Genomic DNA, 20,509 nt, shown 5'->3' on the forward strand with positions numbered 1-20,509 from the left:
GGAATAAACAACTATGTGAAAATAAGATATGAAGGGGGAAACTTTAATGGTATCCCTTCGAACAAATCTTGAAGCCCCAAAATATATCTTCCCACTTTATTGACATGGCAGTATGCATGGGTAAGCGCTACACTCCAAGTCAACTCAAGAAGGCTTGTCAAATCACCTAGGGTGAAGGAGGTAAAATAAGAGTTAGTGCATAAAGTTTTCTAGGTAAGAGTATAAGTTATGAATATAGTCTTCTAGGATATCCATAAAATGTCTCATAACAAATTTAAATATTATTTAAATTAGAATATATATTTTATATTTTTATTTTCTTAAAGAGATCAAAAGGAATATTCTCTGTCTCAACAAGAGGATAAATTATTTCTCTCATACAATTTCCAGCATCATGTAGGTGGGTGTTTTTTTGGAAATTTTCTCTTAGGGATGGTATGAAAAGTTAATTTAATCTTCTTTAAGTTGGATCAAAATTTGAAAAAAAGCTAACATATTGCTATTATTATCCCAAAGCTCTAATTCCTAAAGTTTCTTATGGCTTACAAAACTAATTGTGCATCTCTTAAATCTATTAGATGATAAAGGTAGGATTCAATACAATTATCTATCACATCTAAAATAGATTAAATCAAGGACTAAATTCGTCATTCCATTCACAACTAAACTCATGTAGGAGCATTCATAGATCATACTTTGAGCAATATCCTTCCATCATTTATACAAGGGAGTAGAATTGAATGGATTTAAACATGAAGTTAATGATCATGCCACAACAATGCATGATTAAATTGATTTCCTAAACAAACTTGAATTAAATTATATCAACCATATCCATTATTTTTGTTTAAATGAAAAACCATAAAGCCTAATTACAACCTTATCATACCAAGAATATGAATTATCTATTTTATTCGATAGTTCTTGATACTTGTTTGATTCTAATAATCAGGAACTAAATCTACATGCATGATCGTAATTTTCATTTTCAACATACAAGAAAACCTTGAAATCTTTGCCAAATTTTATCAACATCAATTCCATCCTAATTTGATGTTCATCCATCTAAATTAAAACTTACAATTAAATCACATGACAAGCAAATATACTTAAACACCAATTTTATTGGCCAACCTGATTCAAAGGCTCAGCCGGGAAAGAATCAGGAAGAAAACCCAGCTTCGTTTCCAATCCAACAAAGTTTTGAGATAAAATTTACATAGGATTCAATCCTAAATTACAACACTTAAATGAAATTTCCTTCACGACCCTCAACAAGGGTTCCATATCCAATTCTGCAATACATTTCTACAAACCATGGAGGAAACAGAAACTGATCAGGTGACAACAACATAACCAAGAGACAATCAAACAGGCATAATCATACATGGTTTACACAATAGGACTCACAATGAATCAAAACTAGGGAAAGGTGGATTCTTCCAACCAGGAGAATTCAAGAACAACACCAAACAGATGCCCAATCGGGGCTATATACCAAGAACTTCTGTTCTTCCATTTCAACATACCATAATCATACAAGGTTTGTGCTGACAGGTAGGGGCCCATAACACCCTACCCTTTCTCCATCTTCTCATCCTGAGAAAAGACTCTACACTAGTTGGAGTCTGACTAAACAAACCTTTCCCAAAATTGGTCACTTCTACCCTCTCCAAGGGTGAGTAATACCAAAACACCCATGCAAGAAAAATTTCAAAATTGCAAACATAAACATGAAAGGAAATCATCCAAAAATAACATGGTTTTCAAAGCTTCCCAACATACCCACAACATACAAACATTCAAACAACAATGAGGTAGCATAAGTATGAAACAAACATGAAATCTGAACAAGGGAGATGAGAATTCCTACCTTCACAAAGAGGTAATGGCAAAGAACAAGTTTGAGTAGAGTTTCTACTTCCTTCCTTCAATCTTCAAAACTCCTCTCTAAATGTAGAGTTGGGTAACAACCCCCACTAGTCCAAGAAAGGCCTCTAAATAAGCCTCAAACTCAACCACCCAAAAGGATCAATAACTTCTCCCACCCACTTACAATTCTAGAAACTCCTAACTCAACCCATACCATGGTTAAACACTAAGAAGGAGGTGAGGTAAGGCAACTCATGGTAACCACTTACAATTTTCGCACATAGGCAAAAAGAGACTTTTTGAGTGGCCTCAAAAATTAAAAAAAGGGGCTTAGGGATTGGAAAAGACCCCTAACCCATACCCATACCCTTTGGGTATAATTATTCCATGTTTTAAGCCTTAGGAAAAAGGTTTAGAGCCAAACAAAATCTAGGAATAAAATAGGACCTTCTAACTACTCTAACAAAGCAGATTAAGCACTAATCCAGATTAGGGATGACTAACCCCAATTAAGAACTCAATTAGCAACTAACACTAACTTAAACTGACTTAGGTCCATGGGTTACACAACTAACCCTAATCAGCATACTAAAGCACATAAACAATTTACGAGTGTCAAGCGACACTAAAAGAACATAATTACGAACATTAGCATTCACTAAACAAAGAAGATACATACATATATCTCACAATACAATACTTGAATTATGAACAACAAGGTTTTCAAAATTAACATAGAGAGATCAGTTTCATTCCTCCATCGATTTCCTCGACTAAAATTATCTGCACACTCATTGCACACATTAGTAGTCTCAAAAATCACATGTACATATATACGTATCAAAATTTCACATAAATTGAAACATACATCAATCATGGTTCCTCTCATCCTATTCAGTTCTTAACCATTTAAAATATCTTAAACTAAACTGTTAATCCTACCTCTTACTTAATCCATCAGCATACATATTCATAAAACATTAAATGACAACATCAAATATCTAAAAGTGACATCACACAACATGAAATAACATAATATGTTTTAAGCATCAGATAATGTCTCGACATCTCAAGTCGTGAGTATCAAAATGATAAAGTAACAACTAAGGCTATGAAGGGTCAGGGCGAGGCCTCACAATGAAGCCCAACATGGGTGTAGGATTAGGAGCTCCTCAAGATAGATCCTCTTCCCAATAGAAGAAAGCTTTCACTTTTGTTCCCCATGCTGATGTCTGCCCCCCTCCTTGAGTGCAACATCCTAATATCATTGCAGAGGCTATCTCTCAAACTATTAGAGCCATCCATAGATTGAGTAGCCTATTGATATCCCAAGCTAGGTCAGTGTTGCCTCCCCGTGTTGATGATGTTAGCATGAGTTCATAATTAGCGAGCTCATCACATGTTTGTGTGCTCCATACTTGCATAACATGCAAGAATATTTTTCTGAGTCCCATAGGTGATCATTCAAAGTATCAGTTTGTATTTGACGAGGATGCACCAAATGAACATGCAGAGGCTACAGACCCTGATGCGAGAGAGGAGGGGCATGCAAAGGCATAGAAACCTTCTGTGTTAGTATGTGTATACATTTTTTTGTTACAAAATATATGATTTAAAGATAATATTTGTAATAGAGTAATTTTAATTTATAAGCCATACTAACTTATACATGTATGTGATCTTCATTCATGATTACTTGATGATTGAGGAGGAGTTGAGATAGGTTAATGATGTCATGCTATAATCTATTTCATTTGGCCTTCAGACATCTATAGTAAATTATGTTGTTTTCTCATTATTTTTTCTATTTGACATTATAGCATACATCATTTCTAATCTTTCTTTTATCTTGCAAGTACCACCTATCCCTGGGGGACCACGTGTGGGGGCTGAGCTAGGACCCATTTGCAAAGGAAAGGTAATTAGGTGCTTTATATTTGATTAAATATCAATGCATTCTTGTAAAATGTTTGTGGTAATGAAATTTCATTAATTCTTTATTGTATAGGGTGTGGCTACTTGCAATGAGGCCATGCAGATTTCATGTCGTGGATGCTCAAGCATTTCCATTCACACTAAGAGCCCCATTGTATGTATAAGTATCATTTGTTTTTTATTTTTCTTATTTTCATAAATAAATTTAAAACTAATTTATATGATATTAAAAACTAGTATTTTGTATCTCATAGGAAACTCCTAGTGCACAAGAGGGTGGATGGGATAGTTTTGTATCTTTGATGATGCAACCACTATATCCTGAGGAGGAGCCCACACCAGTAAGTTGTAGTTTGAATTCTTGATTATATGTTATAAATTTAGCATGCTATGAATTATAATGTTATAGTTTAAGTTGTAGATTCATCCAACAAACATATTTGAACATACACATGCCACAATCAATGAGGTACAAGCATTGCCAAGGGCATATGAGAGGGTTCTTGATCAGTGCAGGAGGTCCATGAGAGAGGTATTTATGATGAAAGTTTAATAGTATAAATCTTCATTAAAAAGAATGTAATTATGAATTTGAGTAATTCAATGTTAGATACAAAAAATCATATAAGTTTAGTAATCTAACTTTGGGTTTTCCTTTTTTTGTTTATGTAGGAGGCATCTGATCCACCTAGTGTAGTGAAGAGGTTGCATTTTGATCATCCACGAGTAGCCTAGGATAGTATAGTTGTCATAAGATGCATCATGAGACATTTTGAGATGGCATATGCCACATTTTTTATAGAAACATTGATATTATACACATTTCGATGGCATGATCAACCACATTTTGTAGATGGGTCTATGTATTTTGATATATATTTGTGTAATTTGTCTATGGATACATGAACTTTGATATATATTTGTGTAATTTGTCTATGAATACATGTATTTTGGTATATATTTTTTTCATTTATGTGCACAATGATATACATATTAATTTAGTATCTACTATTGTTCAATTTATCGTGGATCATGTGTATTGTTCATGTTTATGGAATATAATTAATTTTGATCATGTTTGTTATATTTGATTCAAATGCAATAATTTGTGAATAAAATTTTAACAACCTTTATTATCAAATTTGGATGCAATTTTTAATTTGAAGTGCTATCATGACATATACACACTTGTTAACCTCCTACACAAGGTTCACCTAACTCCAAATCTAATTTAAAACTCCACCTTCAACCTTGAAACTAACTCTTGGATTCAAATCTAATCTCAACACACTTAAGGACTCCACTCCTCAACCATGGATTCTATTCCCAACCACAAACTCATTCCTAGAATCATAATCTTTGATAACTAGCCCTTCACTTTGTTACTATCCTCATACTACAAATTTTCAATTTCAACATAACCTTAAAATATCCCAACTTAAGATACTTGATTGGATCAAACCTTTTAACTTGGGTCCACAATATAATATCCATATGAATAAAATCTATACATTTCTCATATTGATTAGATTACCCATATTGATCGACTCAACAAAATTTAGGAACCAAATCATCCAAAACATACCTTCTTGATATCCTTTGTATAGACCCAAATGCAATCATTCATAAATTTTGAACACTACCTCATTTCCTCAATCCAATCATTGAGTAATGCATTCTATCATTATGTAAACTAGCTTCATTAATGCATTCTATCATTTCACACCTTATATGGGTAAGTGCACAAAGTTGTGGTGCCAAAAGGGGGGTATAAGTGGACACCTTTTTCCTGAAATCAGCAAATTCTAGACTTCAACAAGAATTTGAAGATAGTTACACTCAAAATTTTAAGATATGACAAAAACAAAAGTCGTAGTCCTTTGAATCTAGTTTCTAAACTACTAACTTTTTTTCAAAATGGTTTAGTTTTAGGTCCTCAAAAAAGGGGGCCAGAGAAAGTGGTACTGTTTATTCCAAAAAAACATAACATAGTACAAAGTGTGGCCCCCCTAAAATTTTAACTTTTTTTTTTGAAATTCTTTAATCGCTCCAGTCAAAAGTTACCTAGCACTATGTAGTTTATCCCAGATTTTTCAGGTAATTTTATAATGTGTATTTTTTTTTTAATGAGTTTTTTAATTAGACCCATCCCAAACATGTGAAATATCTGTGTGCTCCCCCTAGAAATGATTGAAAACTAATCTAAAATCAAAACTTCTTTTTTTCAAAGTGTGTAGAATGGAGTCTAGTTTCTAAAAAACTAAGTTGTTACAAAATTCGATGAATGAGCTAAAATCTACAGCCCAATTAGTACATGGTGGTTTTTGACAAAAAATGAACATACATTCAAAAGAAATTATAGATGAAAGACTTAAAATAGTTCAAATTAAAAATAAATTATATGGTTAGATAGCTAACACAGAGACCTATAATTTTATGTAACCTGATCTTATCGATACCCAACCACAAGGAATTTTGAAGGGGAGCACACAAGAAAAATCAATCATTTTTTGTATGTTTGCTGGAAAACACATCTCAGACCTGTTTATAAACTCCAAACCTTTGGGTTGGATCTCCAAGGCAAAACCAAGCCTTAGGCTTAGTTTTAATGCAAAGCTTTGAATAGTGCATGCACCCTATAGCGCACACACACTATTGAGACCTAAATTGAAAACCAAAACCAAGACAGAGCTAGGGGGGTGGGGCGAGGGAATGACTATTTGTGTGTGTGAGAGAGATAGAGAGAAAGTAGGGGATGGGATAGGGGAGAGAGGAAGTGAGAAAGAGTAGGAGTGGCAGAGAGAGTATAGGATGGGAGATAGAGGAAATGTGAGAGAGTAGGGGTGGCAAAGAGAGTACAAGATGCAAGAGAGAATAAGTGTGAGAGAGAGAGTAGAGGTGGCAAAGAGAGAGTACGGGATGGGGGAGAGAGATTGAAAGTAGGGGATGGGAGAGAGAGGAAGTGTGAGAGAGAGTACAAGTTGGGAGAGAGAGATTAAGAGTAGGGGATGGGGGAGAAAGAGAGTAGGTGGTGGGAGACAGAGTGAGAGAGGAAGAGCAAGAGAGAGGAGGATGGGAGTGCATGTGTGTGAAAGAGAGAGAGTAGGGAATGGGAGAGGGGGAAGATAGAGTAGCTTGAGAGAGAGTAGGGGATGGAAGAGAGAGTAGGCAATGGGAGAGGGAGTGGGAGAGGGAGAGAGAGAGGGGGGATGGAAATGTGTGTAGAGAGAAAGAGAGAGAGTGTGAAAATGTGAGAGAGGGTAGGGGGTAGCAGAGAGAGAGTAGAGAGGGAGAGAGTGAGAGTGAGAGAGAGAGAGAGAGAGTGAGAGAGAGTGAGAGTAGGCAGTGGGAGAGGGAGAGCGAGTGAGAGAAAAAGTAGAGGATGGGAGAGGAGAGAGGGGGGATGGGTGTGTGTGAAAGAGAGAGAGTAGGGAATAAGAGAGGGGAGAGAGAGATAGAGAGAGTAGGGGATGGGATAGAAAGAGAGTAGGAAATGGCAGAGGGAGTGGGAGAGGGAGAGAGAGGGTGGATGGAAGAGAAAGAGATTAGGCAATGGCAGAGGGAGTGGGAGAGGGAGAGAGAGGGTGGATGGAAGAGAAAGAGATTAGGCAATGGCAGAGGGAGTGGGAGAGGGAGAGAGAGGGGGGATGGAAGTGTGTGTAAGAGAGAAAGTAGGGGATGGGAGAGAGTGTGAGAGTGTGACAGAGAGTAGGGGTGGCAAAGAGAGAGAGTGAGAGTAGGGGATGGGAGAGAGAGGGAGAGAGTGAGAGAGAGAGAGATAGTAGGTGATGGGAGAGGGAGTGGGAGGGAGAGAGAGAGGGTGAATGGAAGTGTGTAAGAGAGATAGAGTTGGGGATGGGAGAGGGAGTGTGAGAGAGAGAGAGAGAGAGGGAATGGGAATTTGTATAAGAGAGATAGAGTAGGGGATGGGAGAGAGTGTGAGAGTTTGAGAGAGAGTAGGGGGTGGTAGAGAGAGCTTGTACAGGATGGGGGTGAGAGAGAGAGAGAGAGAGAGAGAGAGAGAGAGAGAGAGAGAGTAGGGGATGGGAGAGAGTGTGAGAGAGAGTAGGGGATGGAAGAGAGAGAGTGAGAGTAGGGGATGGGAGAGAGAAAGTAAAGAGGGAAAGAGAGTACTTGAGAGAGAGAGATAGTAGGTGGTGCAAGAGGGAGTGGGAGAGGGAGAGAGAGGGGGGATGGGAGTGTGTGTGACAAATCTAGAGAGTAGGGGATGGGAGAGGAGAGAGAGAGGGGGGGATGGGAGTGTGTGTCTATGAAAGAAAGAGAGTAGGGGATGGGAGAGGGGAGAGAGAGTAGGGGATGGGGGAGAGAAAGTAGGCAGTGGGAGAGGGAGAGAGAGAGGGGGAATGGGAATGTGTGTAAGAGAGACAGAGTAGGGGATGGGAGAGAGTGTGAGAGTGTGAGAGAGAGTACGTGGTGGTGGAGAGAGCTCGTACGAGATGGGAGAAAGAGAGTGAGATTAGGGGATGGGAGTGTGAGAGAGAGTAGGGGATGGGAGAGAGAGAGAGAGTGAGAGTAAGGGATGGGATGGGAGAGAGAGAGAGAGTAGAGAGGGAGAGAGAGAACTTGAGAGAGAGAGATCTAGTAGGCAATAGGAGAGGGAGAGGGAGAGAGATGGGGGGATGGGAGTGTGCGTGACAAATGTAGAGAGTAGGGGATGGGAGAGAAGAGAGTGGGGGGATAAGAGTGTGTGTGTCTATGAAAGAGAGAGAGTAGGGGATGGGAGAGAGTGTGAGAGTGTGAGAGAGAGTAAGGGGTGGCAAAGAGAGAGTACGAGATGGGAGACACAGAGTGAAAGGATGGGAGAGATAGAGTGAAAGGATGGGAGAGAGTGAGAGAGAGAGAGTAAGGGGCGACAGAGAGAGAGAGAGAGTATGGGATGGGAGAGACAGAGTGAAAGGATGGGAGAGAGTGTGAGAGAGAGTAGGGGATGGGAGAGAGTGTGAGAGAGAGTTGGGAATGGGAGAGAGAGAGTAAGAGTAGGGGATGGGAGAGAGAGAGTAGAGAGGGAGAGAGAGATAGTAGGTGACCTGGGAGAGGGAGTGGGAGAGGAGGAGAGAGAGGGATGGGAGTGCGTGTGAAAAATCTAGAGAGTAGGGGATGGGAGAGAAGAGAGAGGGGGGATGGGAGTGTGAGTGTGTGTGTGTGTGTGTGTGTGTGTGTGTGTGTGTCTGTGAAAGAGAGAGTACGAGATGGGAGAGACAGAGTGAAAGGATGGAAAAGAGTGTGAGAGAGAGTAGGAGGTGGTAGAGAGAGAGAGTATGAGATGAGAGAGATAGAGTGAAAGGATGAGAGAGAGTGTCAAAGAGAGTAGGGGATAGGAGAGAGTGTGAGAGAGAGTTGGGGATTGGAGAGAGAGAGAGAGTAAGAGTAGGGGATGGTAGAGAGAGAGAGTAGAGAGGGAGAGAGAGATAGTAGGTGGTGGGAGAGGGAGTGGGAGAGGAGGAGAGAGAGGGATGGGAGTGCGTGTGAGTGATCTAGAGAGTAAGGGATGGGAGAGGGGAGAGAGAGAGGGGGATGGGAGTGTGTATCTGCAAAAGAGAGAGTTTAGGGGATGGGAGAGGGGAGAGAGAGAGTATCCCAAGAGAGAGAGAGAGAGTAGCAGATGGGAGAGAGGGGAAGATGGGAGTTTGTGTAAGAGAGAATAGGGGATGGGAGGGAGTGTGAGAGAGAGTAGGAGGTGGCAGAGAGAGAGAATGGGATGGGGGAGAGAGAGAGTGAGAGTAGGGGATGGGAGAGAGTGAGAGAGAGAGAGAGTAGGGAATGGGAGAGAGTGTGAGAGAGTAGGGAGAGGGAGATAGAGAGAGGGGGATAGGAGTGCATGTGACAAATCTAGAGAGTAGGGGATGGGAGAGAAGAGAGAGGGGGGATGGGAGTGTGTGTGTGTGTGTGTGTCTATGAAAGAGAGAGAGTAGGGGATGGGAGAGAGTGTGAGAGTGTGAGAGAGAGTATGAGGTGGCAGAGAGAGAGAGAGTACGAGATGAGAGAGACAGAGTGAAAGGATGAGAGAGAGTGTGAGAGAGAGTTGGGGATGGGAGAGAGTGTGAGAGAGAGTTGGGGATTGGAGAGAGAGAGTAAGAGTAGGGGATGGGAGAGAGAGAGTAGAGAGGTAGAGAGAGAGAGATAGTAGGTGGTGGGAGAGGGGAGAGCGAGAGAGAGAGAGAGAGCAGCCCAAGAGAGAGAGAAAGTAGTGGATGGGAGAGAGGGGTGGATGGGAGTGTGTCTAAGAGAGAGTAGGGGATGGGAGAGAGTGTGAGAGAGAGTAGGAGGTGGCAGAGAGAGAGAATGGGATGGGAGAGAGAGAGAGAGTGAGAGTAGGGGATGGGAGAGAGTGTGTGAGAGAGAGTAGGGGATGGGAGAGAGAGAGTAGAGATTAGGGGATGGGAGAGGAGAGAGAGAGGGGGATGGGAGTGTGTATCTATAAAAGAGAGAGTTTAGGAGATGGGAGAGAGAGAGTAGCAGATGTGAGAGTGTGAGAGAGAGTAGGGAGATGGGGGAGATAGAGAGAGAGAGAGTAAGAAGTGGGAGAGGGAGGATGGGAGTGTATGTGAGAGATCTAAAGAGTAGGGGATGGGAGAGGAGAGAGGGTGAGAGAGATAGAGAGAGTAGGTGGTGGGAGAGGGAGAGCAAGAGAGAGTAAAGGATGGGAGAGGGGAGAGAGAGAGTGTAGTGGATGGGAGAGGGGAGAGAGAGTAGGAAGAGAGAGAGAGTAGGGAGAGAGAGAGAGAGAGTAGGGAGGGTGGAGAGTGATGTGTTCTCCCATAGTGCATACGCGCTATAGCACATACGCACTATGTGAAATCACCTAAAATGGTCAAAAAGCAACTTTGGGGCCTGTTTCATTCATTCTCTGCTTTTGTTCTGTTCTGCACTTTGTTATCCTGACAGAAATCATGGGTTTCAACACAGTAAACACTCTTTCAAGGTGGCAAACACTATTTCAAGCTAACAAACACTATTTCAAGGTGAAAAACACTTTTGGAAGCTAGCAAACACCAAATTCAATCATTGGATACATGATTTGAAGACTTTTTGAATATTCCTTGTATAGAAAAGGTTAGTGCAATCTATTTTAAATATTTTTTGTTGATATATAGATACAAATTTGATTATAATTTGACATGTTGTTTAATATATAGTGAATTCATTGAAATTTGTATGTTTCAATGAAATGTTATTTCAAAATGGTTAGAAATTTGACAAGTCATTTTATATATATATATATATTGTGTATTCATTCAAATAATTATAATTTTTATATGTCTTTGAATAATTTCTAATTTACACATTTTAAGTAATTCAAATGTTTGAATAATTTGACATGTAGAAATCATCATCATGCTAAGGAAGAAACCAAAAAATCAAACAAATGAAGATAGGGAGAGAGATTTGGCAATTAAAAGAGATAAAATGAAATTACTACGTGAGCAAAGAAAATTTCAAAGCAATAATGAAGAATTGACTTTCGAAGAGGATCAAGAACCACTGGTACCAAGAAACAAAGAGGAAGAATTGGAAAGACAAAGAGAACGAATGAGACTATTATGCTCAAGAAGACAATTGAATTGTGAAGCTACACCATCTTCTAATGTTGGAGTCATATCATCCGCTACACCATCTTCCAATGTTGAAGTCATATCGTCCTCTCATGTTGAAGAGACACAAATTTGTAGATTCGACGATATACGCACTCCATCATGTCATGTTGAAGGAACAACATCAACACATCAAGTAGGTGATATTCCATCTTTTGCATCTTATTGCCAAGGCATGTCATCTTCTGTTCAATGTACACAATACACTCAACCTTATGTTGATGTTCAAAATGTTGAGAGAATTGAAGAGATTATAACACCATCTAGAATTCATTTTAGAAGACCAAAATATTTGATTGATATTGATAGTAACATTTTGAAATCAATGCCTAACAAGATTAGCAAGCGTACTTGTCAAAGAAAAGTTAATCGTATGTGGAGATTATTTTTTGATGAAATAAATATTATAGGTCAATGCCAATTATTTGTTGAAATGATGAGGAATTTAAAATTTAGGCCTATCATGAAGATTCTTGGGCTAAGAATGATTGATGATTCAAATGAAAAAAACATTGTAAAGAATCTAATGAATGCTAATGACAAAGTGGGTTCTAAATCATGCACCAAAGATAGTAATATCGCAAGACGAGTACTTACATCGACAATAGTAAGTAGCCAAATGAAGAAAGCTCAACTCATGAGAAAGACAAGAAAAACATTAAAAATTGGTAGAGGTACTCTAAGGAGAGCCATGCTAAGCCGTGAGAGATTGGAAGATCCAACAAAAAATGAGTTATGGACATTTAGCGGTAGACTACCACGAAAGGATAAAGAAATTAGTGAAGCCTTGAAATCATTGATTGAAGATTTTTGGAAAAATAACACACATGTTTCCCCTAATCAAAGAGATGTTGTAAGAAGGAGGATTGGTAGCCAAAATCCTGAGCCACATGCCAACTATGGTGACAATGCTTGGGGTTACACTTATTAAGTAAGAATATTTCCTAATCTAGGGATTAGAGCATTGAACATATCAGAATGTGATTTATGCTATGGGAGAAGAGGTATGTTGGGCATTAGCCTCAAATATTTCTTCATGTAAAGGTATATCAGAATATTTCCTTCATGTAAAGTGCATTAGCCTCAAATAACTTCTTAGTCTCTCTTGTTCCTTAGAATTTTGTATCCTTTTCTTTGGTAGCTATAGGAATCTACTGGGTAAACCACTATGTTGTTTTCTATCTAGTGGCATGTAATGTATAAAATCAACATCTCCATCATAGTCATTTTGGGCTTGGGTATCAAAAAATTGTTAACTATTTATTTCATCATGGTTGCCACCATTTGCAAAGCATTAGATGATGTCCTTGGGGTCAACATGTGGTGGGGATGGAATTAAAAGGGAAACATTTTCATCCCCACAAGTATTTGGTTACCCAAGGTTTGTGACAACCTCCTACAACCAATCTGGTTGTGAATCTTGCATTAGCAAGCTTAATCTAATATCAATGTTTGTTGTATGCTCAAGGTTTTATCTCCTATAATAGTCCACTGGCTGGTTCAGGTTTTCTGGTTGGGTATTTTTAGGTGCAATTGTACCTAGTCCCTTCATATTTTGTCCATAACTCCTCAAGAAAGTTTTAATTGGTTCATCTAATAAGCCATTGATTTTTAGGAAGGATTCAATAGTGATTTCCTCCCCCTCACTTTATAACTCATCAATATTTGCATCATCTATAGTAGTTGTTTCTTCTAATCCACTACTTGTGGGTTGTGGTTTTAGATCCCTATTTTCCATCCTCATCAACAATGAAGCACTTTCTTGGGCCTATATCATTCACTAAAACCTCTCTATTCAAAGACCATATACCTATCCTATGGAAACCACTCATTATATTATCGGGTGTAAGTGCCAAATTGGAGGCTTTGCTGGATAACATTCCTAACTCCTCATGACCAATATTGATTTGAGGGTTCCTAGCCAACCACACATTCCAAATATGTTTTAAGTAAGATTTTAATGGTGAGAAGAAACTAACATCCAATGATTGACACCTTAGATGGTATAGGCTACAAATGACACACAATCTATGCCCAACTTCTTTGCTTTATCAATTATTTTCCATGTCATATGGATTCCATGATCATCAAATACTAGAAGACACCTTTTTGAGAGAAACACCCCACATGGAATTGTTCTTACAAAGTGGTCTAGCCAATTCAAGAATAATTATTTCATCATCCATCCATGTACTTAAATTGCCATGCAGGCCTTGAGATCATAATTGAAAATGTAGTTTTTTATATGTCTCTTAGCCTTGAACAAATAAAAATTGGAATTCTCTAACCAACAGTAATGTAAGGAGACCCACCCTGCTAGTTTAGGCCACTATGCCCAAACTAACCAATGACTTCTTTTGAACCTATAGGGTTTCTTCCTAACCCTATTCCCAAGAGGATATCTCCCAACTATCCCCTTCCCTAGGATCTATGCACACCAATTGACCATGTCAACTTCAATCACCCCAATATTCAAATGAAGGCATTTTCTCTCTACTAGGAAAAATTGGGCACAAACCCCAATGCAATATCTAGGGTTATTATATGGTCCTCAACTTGATATTTCCAAACTCTCCTAATCATCACAAGACTCCACTCACCAACCCAAATCATAGATGTCCTTTTCTTTCTTACTTGACCTACTAGGTCTAGAGCCCCAATTAGGCCAAAATTTTCAAACTCACTAGGTGCTCTTGCACCATTCTCCCCATGTGACAAAGAACTCATGGTGGATAAATCTGAAGGAATTTTGTAGGAATACCTTTCTTTCCAAAATCACTCTCATCTATCCATGTTACTTTAGATTCTGGTTGATCCTTCCATTTGATAAGATGCTCTATATAGGTGCCATGACAAGTCTTCTTCTTGATTCTTGTCCTATCCCCTTCAGTGCTCAAACGTTCTCAAGCACTCCAATCCGAAATTTCCCCAAGGGTTACTAAATGCCATAGGGCTGTGATCTTTGACGGAGCATATCTTGGAGCTCGTGTGAGGTATGGATGCGATTCTAGTTCCTACAGGACCATGTTGTCGAGACCTACAATAACCTCTCTCACTTTTTGGAGATCACATTTTGTTTTCATTTTACAATGCCATCTCGGGTGATGCTGAAACTTGTAGTGTTGGCTAGTACAAAGTTGCCAACTGCCAAATCTCTCTCATCTTTCATCGTGGGATCAAACCGTCTGCTCCATTAGCTCTGGGTGGCTAGGTAAACCCTATCCCCAACCTTGTCTTGTCCCCTTCAATGCTTGAACGTTCTCAGGCACACTGAACCCGAATGTCCCTAAGGGTCACTAAATGCCACAGGGCTGCAATCTTTGATGGGGCATATCTCAGAGCTCATGTGAGATATGGATGAGATTCTAATTCCTATAGGACCATGTTGCAGAGACCTACAATAACCTCTCTCACTTTTTGGAGATCACATTCTATTTTCATTCTACAATGCCATCTCGGGTGATGCTGAAACTTGTAGTGTTGGCCAGTACAAAGTTGCCAACTGCCAAACCTCTCTCATCTTTTTTTGTGGGATCAAAATTTCTACTCCATTAGCTCCGGGTGGTTGGGTAAACCCTATCCCCAACCTCTTCCTGTCCCCTTCAGTGCTCAAACATTCTCAGGCACGCAGAACCAGAATGTCCCTAAGGGTCACTAAATGCCATAGGGCTGCGATCTTTGATGGGGCATATCTCAGAGCTCGTGTGAGGTATGGATACGATTCTAGTTCCTACAAGACCATGTTGTAGAGACCTACAATAACCTCTCTCACTTTTTGGAGATCACATTCCATTTTCATTTTACAACGCCATCTCGAGTGATGCTGAAACTTGTAGTGTTGGCCAGTACAAAGTTGCCAACTGCCAAATCTCTCTCATCTTTCGTCGTGGGATCAAACTGTCTGCTCCATTAGCTTCAGGTGGCCGGTTAAACCCTATCCCCAACCTTTTCTTGTCCCCTTCAGTGCTCAAATGTTCTCAGGCATGCCGAACCGGAATGTCCCTAAGGGTCACTAAATGCCACAGGGCTGCGATCTTTGACGGGGCATATCTCGGAGCTCGTACGAGATATGGATGAGATTCCAATTCCTATAAGACTGTGTTGTAGAGACCTACAATAAACTCTCTCACTTTTTGGAGATCACATTCCATTTTCATTCTACAATGCCATCTTGGGTGATGCTGAAACTTGTAGTGTTGGCCAGTACAAAGTTGCCAACTGCCAAATCTCTCTCATCTTTCATCGTGGGATCAAACTATTTGCTCTAGTAGCTTCAAGTGGCTGGTTAAACCCTATCTCCATCCTCTTCCTATCCCCTTCAGTGCTCGAACATTCTCAGGCACGCTGAACCAGAATGTCCCTAAGGGTCACTAAATGCCACAGGGCTGCGATCTTTGATGGGGCATATCTATGGGCTGTCAATACTTCGACTATACTTTAAGTCAATGTTTATCAATACGTGAAAAAATGGAACTCGTTGTATTTTGAAGTACCGAGAATATGGCCTTTCCCTTCCCTAGGAGTTTTAGAAATGGGAGACATTAGGTAAGAGAGTGAAAATGTTACTATCGCTTCAACGCACATGACGCAATTGGAAATGCAAATTTTGATGGTAATCATTTTGTGATAAGGGAGAGACTAGGGATGATCATTGTTACTATCTCTTCAGTAGTGGAATTTTGTTTTCTCTTGAACTTGGTGGTGGGGGATCAGTGGTAAGTCTCCTTGGATATTCCTTCTTATGATGTTAGTGACAAGTGTTGCTCTTTGAAAACACTTGTACAATCTTTTTTAAATTATTAGATAAAAATAGAGAATTGTAAGTATTAAACATGATTAGCCTTTAGTTCCTAGAAGATCTTTATTTCCCCATCAATGCATTTAGAAAGTTAAGTTTTAAGAAGATCATAAATAGAAAAAATTAGAGAAGCAATTTAAAAATTTATATTGATTGGAAACATGTGAGTCTTGAGTTTCCTCTACCTTTTAAAGAACATTTCTTAGCTAGCAGACCTAATTCCACATTCCATAAGACTGTCATTGCACTAAAGATTTAGGAAACCAACTGCTCTAAGATAAAGCTTCCTGGTCAATAATAATCTAGCCTATTGAGGAACATAATACTTCTCAATTAAACTTGTGTTAATTCAGTATTAATTTTGTAATTAACTAAAATTTCAATATCTGTGTAGAGGGGGTGACTGAGAAAACTATTTGAGGTCCAATTTGAAAATATATTTGTAAGGATCTCGACCAAGGTTCACAACTTCGATAATTAATACATTCATTCAGGCCAGAACCTCACTACAAAAAAATAATATATAAAAAAGGTATATAAAAAAGGTAGCGAATAACGTCATGTCTAGACCCAAATCAACCAATGAAAGTCAAATTAGCATAATGTGGAACAACAATATATGCATTGAGTGGGTTGTCATAAAAAAGCTTCATAATAAAATTCCTGTCTAGAATTAAAAGACCTTAAAGAAAATTTATGCTTGTAACACAAATGGCCATTCAAAACTGAATATGATTACAATATGTGAAATAGCATTACAAGAACTTGTAATGCTCTTGTGAACATCGTGCTAATTCTTGTAAGAATCCCTAAGATGCTTGTTATACTCAAAATTTTGTTGAAATTGAATTAATTTTTATCCTATCAGTTAATTGGCTTAGGGTGATATATGCTTTTTGGATGGAATAATGAGTTCGTGATTAACTCTGTATTAAGATTCATAGCATCTTCTAGTTATTTGCAAAGGAAATTTATAAATTACTTGCTAATGTCATATGGCTTGCTTGAGAAAGATGTCTGTGTTCTTATTGATGGGTACTAATGACTATCCACATTTAGTTCTTCAATATCCTATTTGACAAGCTTTCCATAGACATTTCTTTGCCATACTAAGTATTTTTGAAAACATATTTGAGTAGAAGGACTATAGTAGATACTACATGATGTTTTAACAAATAAAGTAATGGGTTAAAGACTATTATTTCCAAGGTATTATGTCATAGTATTTTAAGTGTAATGATCTTAGACTAATGATATTCTTGAAGGTAACTTTGACATGTAGCAAGAAAGACAACCTACAGCCAAGGCTATATTGTGCCTACAACCAAAGCCATAAATGCTCACAACCAAAGCCACTAGTGCACATAGCCAAAGCCATGGATTCTTATAGCCAAAGTTACAAGTGTTCGCAGCCAAAGCCATGAGTACATGAAGTCGATGATCACAATTGTTTACAACTATTCACCAGAAATAGCTTCTTTGCGGTTTTTAAGATATACTAATAAAGAAAAAAAGAACATCTACTAGTTGGTAGACATAATGGCAACTCTCTAGCAATTGAATTTAATTTCATACATACACATATCTAATTTAATGTCATACACGAACATATCTAATTTAACGTCATACATGAACAAACATATAATATAAAATGATAACCAATAATGTCATATACATTAACAAACACATAATATATTATGATAACCAATAATGGTGTATATGAACAAACATATCATGTATTAACCAATAATGTCATACATCAAATATGTCATACATCAAATATAGAATGTCATATGTACATCAAATGTGTATCGAATGTCATATATATATGTATCAAATATCTCAACTACATCTTTTCCTTCCCACGAGGGGAAGGAAACAAGTCTCTCGACGTCCTTTGCCATCGTGTGGAGGGAGATAGTGGAGATGACAGGGCCCTCCTGACACGCTCACTTAACCTCTTTTTGAGGTTCTTCTCCAGGTCCAACTGATACAAAGAAAGTAGATATGAATCAATATTTATTATACGTTGAAATCAAATATATGTACTCAAAAAATCAATTATTTTCTTATTGCCAACAAATAGTCACTCTGTAAGTCCACCTCAAATGCTCGTGGACGATCAGGCGTGACAAGACCCTACAACAATTCAATAAATATAATCACTTATAAATAACATTAGAAATTTTGAGATTAACTATTATAAACAACAACTAAAATGAAGAAAATTCTTTCATACCTCCATCAGTGGCTGTGAGCTAGCCACAACTGCGGCCACTCCACTATCAACAGACTGTCGCAGATGAGGAGGTGTGTCCGACATCATGAGCTGCATGTCATACAATACACGTTATATCTAACATGAAACATGGAATAAATATAATCAAATTAATTAAATTAACATGAAACAACTGTACCTATGTGAAGCTCGTATGATGTCTCTGCTTTGCGTTTGTGGTAAAGGTTGAGGGTCCTGTAGAGAACTGATGCACATGCATATTTTTTTTGGTCAATCCTTAATATGATTACGTAATAAATATATGTATTAATTAAAATGATTAAATTGATACATACCTCAGGACTCGTCGAAGGGACAAAAAATGGGCCTAAAGGATCGCTACTAGGCCCAGGAACAGTTTGACCCTAAATTTTGAACAATGTCAATAAATCCTAATTAATTAATCATTCACTATACATATGAAATGTGATAAAATTAGTAATTTACCTGTGTGTCAATGCCAAATGTATTGTTCAGGAACTGATCGATGACAAGCCCATCATCTGCACCATCTCTAACATGAGTGCCAAATGTGCATAGGGATCCACATGAAGTGCACATGTGACCATGACGTATAGAAGGCTCCCCCTCAACTAATGGGCTCGTGGAATGGATGAGGGTCTGCGTCAAAGCATTAATGGTCCCTAGAGTGCTGGCCTCTACATGTTCCTTCACAACTGAAGGAATAATCACATGCTCGCACTGTGGATGGACCACGGTTGCCCTAACTATAGTAGGGTCATGACGTGCTCCTGGCCTCTCAAATGATGACCCCCCACCTCTACCTTGGGAGTCTAACATATCAAAATAATTGGGGATCTCCCCAAGGAAAAACTCACAATATAATTTCTTCAAAAAATACATGGGGACCTCGTGATTGTTGCAAGGAGGGGCATCAAAAACCATCCACCATCTATCCCAAAAATTATTTCTAATAGCATCATGTATGCACCAATGGATGGGGAATCATTTAGTACCCTCTCTAACAATATTTTTCTCACCAAGTTTTCTAAATAATGCACATATACTACCTTTTGGTATTTCCTTTTTTCTAACATCTTCATATGACAATTTATTTGCATAAAATCTTTTTTGTTCATCCCTCTTAGCCCGCCAAATATCTAACTGACCACTAACTGAGGCTATCTAAGTGTTAATGTATTCGAGGGATGATGCCAATTGAGCCCTCATTGGATTGGTTTGTCTGGATTATTTCAACCGAGCAATGATTCCTTCTAATTTAGTTTTGCCTCTCTCTATTTCATTTCTTATATTTTCTTGTGTGCCTGGTGGAGGTCTTGCATTGGTTCGGGTTGTGAAATTTGTTCTTCTTCTTAAGGAGGGTTTTGGTTTTGGGGTTCTTGAGAGTTTTGATGTTCTTGTGGATTTTCTGGTTGATTATGAACATTTCCTGATAAAAAATCAATTGAAATTCAAATAAATAAAAAAATCTAAATGAAATTTGTAAAAACCCTACAAAAGAATATAAAAAACTTTAAAAAAAATATGAAAAATATATCAAACAATGCAAAGTTAGGTTTATATCACTTACGGCATCGTCGTGGGTGTGCTTGTGGTCTTGGATTTCGTCGACGAGGAGGCATTTTGGCAAATGGTGGTGCAAATGTTGAGTCTTCAGCTCGCGTACGCGCTGCTTGCTGTAGGAGTAGAAGAAAATGTTGATGAAAATGATGGGCTACAGGTTTGCAACCCATCATATATACTTTTTATTTTTTAAAAGTGCGTACGCGCTATAGCGCGTACACGCTTTTAAAAAGAGGAAAAAAAAATTTCCTTGTCACCTTTTTGGCACCACAACTCAATTCATATGCCCATATAGGTGTTTCCAACCTTGTATGGTCATACTCAAACCCCTAACTAACTCTTTACACTCATTTTCAGTTTGCAAGACAAAGTTGCAAAAGTTGCAAAATTCAATTTTAATAAATTTTTGCTATAACTTCAAATTCTTAATTAGATGAGTTCAACAAACTTGGTACATAATTATTGATA

This window comes from Cupressus sempervirens, chromosome 2 (assembly GCF_028749045.1).
Source record: "Cupressus sempervirens isolate cs-2001-9-10 chromosome 2, ASM2874904v1, whole genome shotgun sequence".
Classification (NCBI taxonomy): domain Eukaryota; kingdom Viridiplantae; phylum Streptophyta; class Pinopsida; order Cupressales; family Cupressaceae; genus Cupressus; species Cupressus sempervirens.